This window comes from Crocodylus porosus, unplaced genomic scaffold (genome assembly GCF_001723895.1).
Source record: "Crocodylus porosus isolate Cpor-Errol unplaced genomic scaffold, CroPor_comp1, whole genome shotgun sequence".
In the NCBI taxonomy this organism is placed as follows: domain Eukaryota; kingdom Metazoa; phylum Chordata; order Crocodylia; family Crocodylidae; genus Crocodylus; species Crocodylus porosus.
The window spans coordinates 55591234-55599987 of record NW_017728918.1 but is presented as its reverse complement, the minus strand read 5'-3'; positions in this window follow the sequence as shown (position 1 = coordinate 55599987).

The following is an 8754-nucleotide window of genomic DNA, read 5'->3' as shown; positions in this document are numbered from 1 at the left end:
TCACCCCTGAGCCTACGCTTTTCCAGGCTAAAGAGTCCCATGTCTCTCAGCCTATCATCGTAAGATCTGTTTTCCTGACCTCTGATCATGCATGTGGCTCTCCTCTGCACTCTCTCAAGCCTCTCCACATCCTTTTTGAATTGGATGCAGTACTCCAGTGCTTGTTAGAAAACTATGATTCCTGAAAGAAGGCACCTAAACTCTTGTTGAAAGGTGTGATTACTTTCCTCAGCATTTCCTATTAGCTGACTGAAGCAACTCAGTGGCTTTTGTGAATCCTCTTTTAAGGCACCTAACTTGGAGCATGGATTCCAAGGCACTGAAAATTATTTTGTACAATGCTAGTCTTGCAAAGCCTATTTTTGTGTGTGGATTTAGTTCTTAATTTTCTTTTTGAATGACATAAATAAAATAAAATAAAATAAAATATGTAATTATTAAGGTCTTTCACAGGACACTTAGTGTGCCTGCCACTTCAAGAGGTCAGGCAGTGAGCCAGAGGGAGGTGGGGTCGAACTTAATTAGAGAATCAGCTGACCCAGAGGTCACAGGTAAGGCTGGAACTGATCAAAGGAGTCAACTGACTGATTGGAGGAGGTGATTGGACACCTGGATTGGAGGTGGACTGGGTATAAGCCCAGAACCTGGGATCAGGGCTGGTAGTAACATCTTGGAATCTGGTGAAGGAACATCACCCAGCAGGAAAGCTGCAGCTCCTAAATGCTAACAAGGAGAATGGAGTGTTGGTTGTAGCCATGTTGGTCAAAGGACATAGGCAAACAAGGTTATTTGGGTAAATCTGGTATCTTTTATTAGAACAACTCAAATAGTTAAAAAAATTCTTCTTTGCATACTTTTGAGTAAGCTTCTTTGCAACTCTTTGTCAGGCAGAGGAAGCATCTGCAGATGGTCTGTGCTCTTCATGGATGGAGCACAGTGAAGCAGCCAGAGGCCAGTACATATGCCAGCAAGGAGAATAACATCTGAATGACAACTGGAGGTTTGGGTAGGAACTAAGGGGATGGAGGAGATTCCTGGGAACCCAGTGTGGAGTTCTCAGCCCTGACAATTGGGCTGAGTGCCTAGGCCTGCTGAGAGGCCAGATGAGCCCTGAGAAGGCTGAGTGCACAAGGGCCTAGTGAAGAGCCAGGCAAGCCTTGGAAGAGGGGCTGAAAATTAGTGGTCCTGTTGAGGAGCTAGGTGAGCCCTGAGAGAAGGGCCAGATGTGTGAGAGACCTAGGGAAGGACCTGAGTGAACCTACGGAGTGGGGCAGAGCATGGCGGGGGGTGCTATTGAGAGGCCTGTATGAGTCCAGGGAAGGAAACGGAGCTCCAGTCCCAAAGACCTATTGGGAGCAATGGGTGAGCCCAGAGAGAAAGGAATGATCTACAGAGGGGCTTGAGAGGGCAGACCCACAGAGAGGAGAGGGCTGGTTGCTTGGGGACTGACCCTGGGAACCTCAACTGGTCCAAGCTGGGCCCAGGGTCCAGGAAGGGCTGAAGGGTGAAATAGCTCACTGTAAGACTGCCAGAGACAGGATCCTGGAGTCCCACCTGGCCTGGAGGTGGGGCCAGGACCTAGGAGAGACCAAAGTTCCCTGCTGGGGGGCCACAGCTGAGAGGGAAGGGTCAAGCAGCGAGCAGCCCAGGATGATGATGGCTGGTGCTAGGCTGTCTAAGGAGGGGAGGAATCAAGGACAGAGGTCTGAGAGTGAGCTGGGGGCCAGAGATGAAGGATCTGGAGCGGAGATGGAGCCAGGGCCAGGGGTGGCTAGCAGCCCAGCAGGGGTATAGGGCATCTAGGCAGAGCTCAGAGGGACATGTATGATCAGGTAGGCCTGAGTCCTAGGTAAGACCTAAAACTGTACCCTACAAGAGTTGGTTGGTATGATGGGGCTGTCTGTGGCAGGGCAGCCTCCATGAAATGCCACACCTGGGCAACTCCAGGGAAAGGCAAGGATGTGGCACTGGAAAGCCCCAGCCCACACTTCCTTGTGGGTTACCCATGGAGGGGGAAGGCTAGGGCAACATACGCCAAGAGAAAAGAACTTGGCAAGGAAAACCATATGGACCACCATGGGGTCCAGAGGCCCAGTGTTGGGCCAGGGAAGACCAAGCCCATGTGATTCTGGAGGTCCAGTGAGGGGAGCTTGAGCCACATAGTGAGGCCCAATAAGAAGGGGCCTGAGGACCTGAAGAGCATTTGGAAAAGTAGGTCCAGGACAAAGGACTAGAAGGGGCTGGCAGCTGAGAGAGGGGTGAGAGAGAGACCAAGGGGCCTGATAACCCAGGAAGTGGTTGCACAAGACTGAGGAGTCTGAGGGGCCAGAAGAGATACCAAGGGCTCTGATAGCCTGAGTGGGGGCCAAGAGACAGGCCAAAAGTCTGAAGGCCTCAAAGTGGGGCTGAGAGGCCAAGGGGTCAGAAGGCCCAGTTAGGGGCTGTTTCAGCAATAGGTTGAACTTTGATAAGGATGCCATCTGCAAAGCATGGGACATGGTGTAGGGGAGGTACAGAGCCATGTGATTGGCCCATAAGGCCATGACCACAAGTCAGGTGGTCATTATAGTAAGATATGGGCAGCCTCTTGCAATATACATATCTATTAATGTCAAGCCATAGCAGAAGAGAGCAGGGCAGAGTGGGGTAATTTCAAAATTTTTGGGAGATACCACATGACAAGGTGCTACAAGCACTCTGAGGTATGGATCCTGTTTCTTTATACATTTATGTAGGGTATCTAGCACAATGGTGTTCAACCTTTTTATCCAGTGGGCCAGATGGGCATTGCCCAGTCCTTCCTTGGGCTGGATCTAGCAGATGGACCCAATGTGGCACTGGAAAGGTACAGCAGGAACCCATCCGGTTGCATAAGAGGGATGTGGGGGCAGCCTGGCCCCAATCCAGCCATGTGGGGGAAGGGGGCTTGGTGCAGCCCCATATCAGGGGAAGGGCATCACTCAGCCCAAATCTTGCTCTGCAGGGGAGGAAGCATAGCCCAGTCCGATATGAGGAGGAATGGGGTGTGGCATGGCCATGAACTAGCTATGCAAGGCAGGGGGCATGACCTGGCCGTGCAGGGGGAAGGGGGCATGTCCTGGCCCCAGCCTGGCTAGGTGAAGGGAGGGAAGAGGTGTGATCTCAATCCATGTGGGGAAAGTGGGGAGCATGGCCCAGCTCCAACCTGGCTGCACAGGGGAAGTGGCATGTCCTGGCTCTGATCCACCATGTGGAAATTGAGACTTTGGCAGTGGGGAAGGGTTGCGGTAGTTGCTTCCCTGCTACCAAATTTCCTGATCCCTTGCAAAGCACACAGGCCAGATTCCAAGGCTCTGTGAGCTGCATTTGGTCCATGGGCCAGAGGCTGAATATCCCTGAACTAATAGAATGGGGTCCCAATCTGATTAAGATAATGCAAATACTGCTGCTAGTGGAAGTACAGAGACTTAATTTAAAGCAAGGATTAAGTTTTTGTTCTGAATGAATGACATTGTACTGTGGTTCCCAACTAATCACAGTGAAGTACATACTAAATTAGAAATGTGTCATGTATAACCCTCCATCACATTTATCACTGCAAGAACCACCTACCTTCCCATTCTTAACTGACAAACCTCTCAGCAGCAGCTACAGCAATTGCTTGCATGGAAGAGAAATAATAGTAGTTTACAATTTTTCTTAATACAGCGGAGTAACTGGAATTAAGGAGACACTTAAGCCATGCAATCTTCCAGCTCTCACTACATCAGGAACAAATGTATTCTGTAGATTGAAGACCACAGATAGAAAATGTGAACTTGTGCATCCTGTCCAAACCTACAACACTTATTCTTGGACACTTCATGTGCTCAAATGGCACTTAATGAACCATGTAACTGTCATTTTAGGTGCTTACATGCCATTGCAATCCTATTTCACATGCAGCATAGATATGCCAGTAAACTGTGCTCTGACAAGGGAGGTATGTAATTCTGTATGTGCGTACCTGGATGAACTTAAGTCCTGAAATTGTAGCTGGGCAAAAACCCAAGACTAGTAGGTATTGTATGCTGGGGAAGGGTGGATAAACATTTTATCTTTTAGCCCAATGCCTAGAGATTAGGGCATTTATCCAGAAAACAGGAGACCCTGGTTCTACGCTCCCTTCACTCAAAGGGGACTTAAACCTACATCTCTGTTGCTTCCCAGGATAATACTTTAACTACCAGGCCACAGGTTAGGCATTGCAAAGACCTGACTCCAGCCTTCTTTTTGAAGCTGGCCTATAGTGACATTCGTATGTGACTACAATGCTTCACATTTCAGGGGCGGCCTGTGCAGAGCCACGGAGTGTGTTTGAGCATGCTGCTGCCCAGTATAGCAAGTTTATTCCATAGACATGGCTTGAGTCTCTCTGGTGGATTAATTAGACCTCCAACCCTATGGAGTAATTTAAATAGTTGATATCAGAAACAACAAAAGAGAGAGAGAAGTAGATGCTCCTTTTGTGGTCAGGCAGTACAACTAATTCATATCATTAATTTCTTTTTCCCAACCAGGGGTTGGCAACCTATGACCTGCATGTCTAGACTCAGCCCTCTGAATCAGCTTTGGCTTTTCAGGATTGTTATCTTTGCTTCATCTAAATTTGTGTATGTGCTACACAATTGCTAAATGTACAGTTTACACAATGTGGTAAATTCTTGCTAATATTTTTATTGTGACTCTCACAGTATTTAGTGTGTTGTTGTGTTTTGTTTTTTTTAACACTCAAGCTCTTAAAAATTAAATAACATGAGAACCTCAGCTTTTATTTAAAACTAAAATTTCTAGTCCTCTTCATTATGGATACAAGACCAACAACATGTAAACCCTAAAACCTGAAACCATATTTACATTCTTCTTTTTATATATTCTCTTGCTTTTTTGTGAGTGGAGGTGCTTGGGGCTGACAAACACCAATATGCTTGTGTGAAACATATGTTTGGACATAAATTAGCTAATTATGGATTACTATAACTTTATTGCCTAATCAGATAGGAAGGTAATAGGGCCTTCAGGCATTTATACCGGCTACCTACATTTTGAATCTCTGCATCTGTTTAATCTCTCCCCAGAACTTGTTGCCTCCTACTTGCTGACTCATAGATTCATAGATGTTAGGGGCTACAAGGGACCTCTTGAGATCATCAGGTCCAACCCCCCTGCATTTGGGCAGGGAAGAATGCTGGGGTCAGATGACCCCAGCCGGGTGAACATTCAGACTCTTTTGAAGATATCCAGAGTAGGTGATTGTACCACTAGTTGTGGGAGACTATTTCAGACCCTGGACACTCAAATTGTGAAGTTTTTCCTTATGTCTAATCTAAAGCTGTCTTCTAGTAACTTATGACTGTTAGTCCTAGTCTTCCCTGGGGAGCCCTGGTGAACAGAGGTTTTCCCAGTCCCTGATGTGGGCCCTTTTATATACTTATAGGTTGCCACCAAGTCTCTTCTGAGACATCTCTTCTCCAGGCTTAACATACCCAAGTCCCTCAGCCTCTCATCATGTGGCCTACTCTCCATACCTCTAACCATACACACAGCCTTCCTTTGGACTCTGTCAAGCCTCTCCACATCCTTTCTGAAGTGTGGTGACCACTGACCAGAATTACTGAGCCAGTGTCATGATTTGCTGCTGCTACACACAGTACAAACTATTACCAGTCCCCTGGACAATGCAGGAAAAGAGAAGTGATTCGGGTTCTTCCAAGTCATAATGCCCCCAGGGGTAGTACAGGCTACCCATGCAACATTTTGCTCATTGCTGTATCTGAGGGTTGGTCTCTACACTAGACTTATTTTGCATTAAATTCTGAGTCTTCTCTGTACTGCATTTTGCATTCTCATATTCACATGCCCCTACCTGTAAAAGGTAGTCACCACATGCTAAGATAGTACACAGACTCCAATTACTTTACCCTTGAATTGCTAACTTGAAGTAACTGCATTGAAAATGTCAGTTACAGCTAATCACAGTTATTAATACAGTCTGGTCTTCCAATCCATCCATTCAGCTGCAGGGCCCTCCATCATGTATACTTTCTTAATCGTCTTCTTGTACAGCTTCTGCAATGGCACATATCTCTGGCTTAAGATAGCTGAACAATGTCCAGGAATAAGTTCATGTTCTTATGGCTGAAGGGTCACTGTTGAAGCACAGTGCAGCGTTGAGTCAAACCAAACAAAGCACAATTTTTATTTCCTGGAAGTAGTGTGTGAGATGATGCAATAGCATAGCTAAGTGGTTAGTAGCTGATCAGGGGAACATGCTAACTGAAACGCAAATAGAAAATAAAGGGCATGTCTGTATTGCCAGGCAATGCTATACTGAGATGCATAGCGTCTGCTCTGTGAATGGTACCTCCTGATCTGGAGGTTGTATGGTAGATGTGTGCCAATAATCTCTGCTGACAAAGCAGAGGCTGTTGGCACGTGCAGAAAGTGCCATAATGGTGCTATCCCACTTATTTGGGTGATAACATGCATGGAGCGGGCGCAGTGTGTTCTGGTATACACTGGCACTATACTACAGAAGTAAGGATACATTCAAAGGGTGTCCAGGTAAGATCCCAGGATGAGAACTGGAAATCCACTGCTGCCCTGACAACCTGTCTGTTTTACAGTTAATGGGATCATATTCCAAGCATTACCCCCAACAGGTACCCCTATTTCATTGTGTTATCATGAATGAATATGTGTGTTTAGATGCTTAATATCCATGAAGATATTCCTCCCCGAACTGATAGCCCAAAGGGGAGGATCTCGGTCCCAGATTGCAAGAGCTCTTCCATAGTCTGGACAAAGAAAGGCATAGTGGGTGGAAAGAAGACATAGTCAGACCCTCAGCCATCTTTATTAATATTAAAAAGATATTATGAAATATTTGGATAGGTTTCAGCCTGTAATCTTCCACTCTAGTTGTGGGCCAGTGCTGTGCCATTATCCTTGCCAACCCACTCTATCCTTCACTTCCCAGCCTTCACTGCTGCTCTGTTTAAAATGATGGACAAGCACAGAAAAATGCACACTGGCCACTTACAATGGGTTAGTGCTGATGAAAAAGCCTTAATGCACAAGAAAAAGCTTCCAAGGCACAACCTGGCCAAAATATTACTTACTCTAACATCATTCTTAGAGACACCATCATTCAAATATCCTTGCATGGTAAAATTCCTTCCCATTATTGCTGCCCTGAATTATTGTGGACTGTTTGGCTCCATTTCTGGAGAGCAATAAGAGATAATATTTTGCTCAGTAATAATCCTGGTGTGGAGAGGAGGGGGAATCTCTAAGATGCCATAATAAAGCCAGCTTTCCTCTGCCACTGTTGGAAGTTGTAGTCCCTGTTTGGGCATTTACTGTTCTATCTGTATAGATCACAAAATTCAGGAAGTTTCTCCCGTATAAATGGTTTCCTCCCTGAAACCTGGAAACAACAGTTCTTCCAGTCTGGTATCTGATACAGTATGATATAATATAAGGTTGCACAACCCTGACAAGGATTTAACATAATCACTGTTGGTGCTCTTATTGCTTGGATTGAGACTTACTATGCCCACTCTTCTCTTTAAAAAAAAAAAAAAAAGAATTTTTTGGGGGAAATGGAAAGTGAAATCAGCTTTCCATTTGCTTTCCTGGGGAAAAATGCTTTATAAAATGTACAGGAAAAGGTTTACTGACCAAGAGAATCAGGAAAAAAATGGCATTATTTCTTAGATGAAGTGTTATTTTTTTAGTTGCAGGTGTGTACAGTCAACATGAAATTATAGGGAGTTATAAGTACTCATAAGCTCCCTTTTCCTCTGCCAGTTTGGACAAAATTCAATCATATCAGACTGAAGAAAAGGAAGAAGCAGCACCTAGAGAAAACATTCAAGCATGTGTTCTCTTCTAGGTTGGCTGATCTCCTCCAGCAGGCTTTAAAGTAGGCTTGTCAGGGGAAGGGGAAGATGAGGTTGGAGGAAGCCTTGGACCACTAAACCAAGCGTCACCCACAAGAACAGCCCAGCCTAGATGAACGATGAGCAGAACAAATATCCAGGTAAGCAACAGGGGCCCAGGTAGTACTGAGATTAGGGGGGCAGTACACACAACTTCAGGAGGTCTCAAATGCCTCTACACTAATGCTCATAGTAGGGGGAACAAGCAGGAGGAGCTTACCCTCCTGCTAGCTAACATCAACCCAGACATAGTGGGGCTCACTGAAATGTGGTGGGACCCAATGCATGATTGGGCAGTGAATATCAAGGGCTATAGGCTGTATAGGAGGGCTAGGACAGGGAGGAAAGGTGGGGATGTGGTGTTCTACATCAAGGAGAAATACACATCCTCAACGAGTATTACTGGGTCAGAGGAGGGGCACACTGAAATGCTCTGGGTTAGAATACAAGGAAGCCAAGGGGAAAGGGACTTAATGGTGGGAGTCTACTACAGGCCACCCAACCAAGGGGAAGAGCTAGACTGGGAATTCTTAAGTCAGCTCACTTGAGGCAGTTGGGTCAAAGGATGTGGTCATCATGGGTGACCTAAACTTTCCAGACATCTGCTAGAAAGAGCAGTCAGCCAAGTCTGACTGCTCACGTAGGTTCCTAGCCAAGATACAGGATCTCCATCTAACCCAGGAGGTGCACAGCCCCACCAGAGGAGATGCCTTGTTGGATCTGGTTCTGGCCATGGGCAACAACCTGGTGAGGGGACTGTGGGTGCTTGACCACCTGGGCAACAGTGATTATT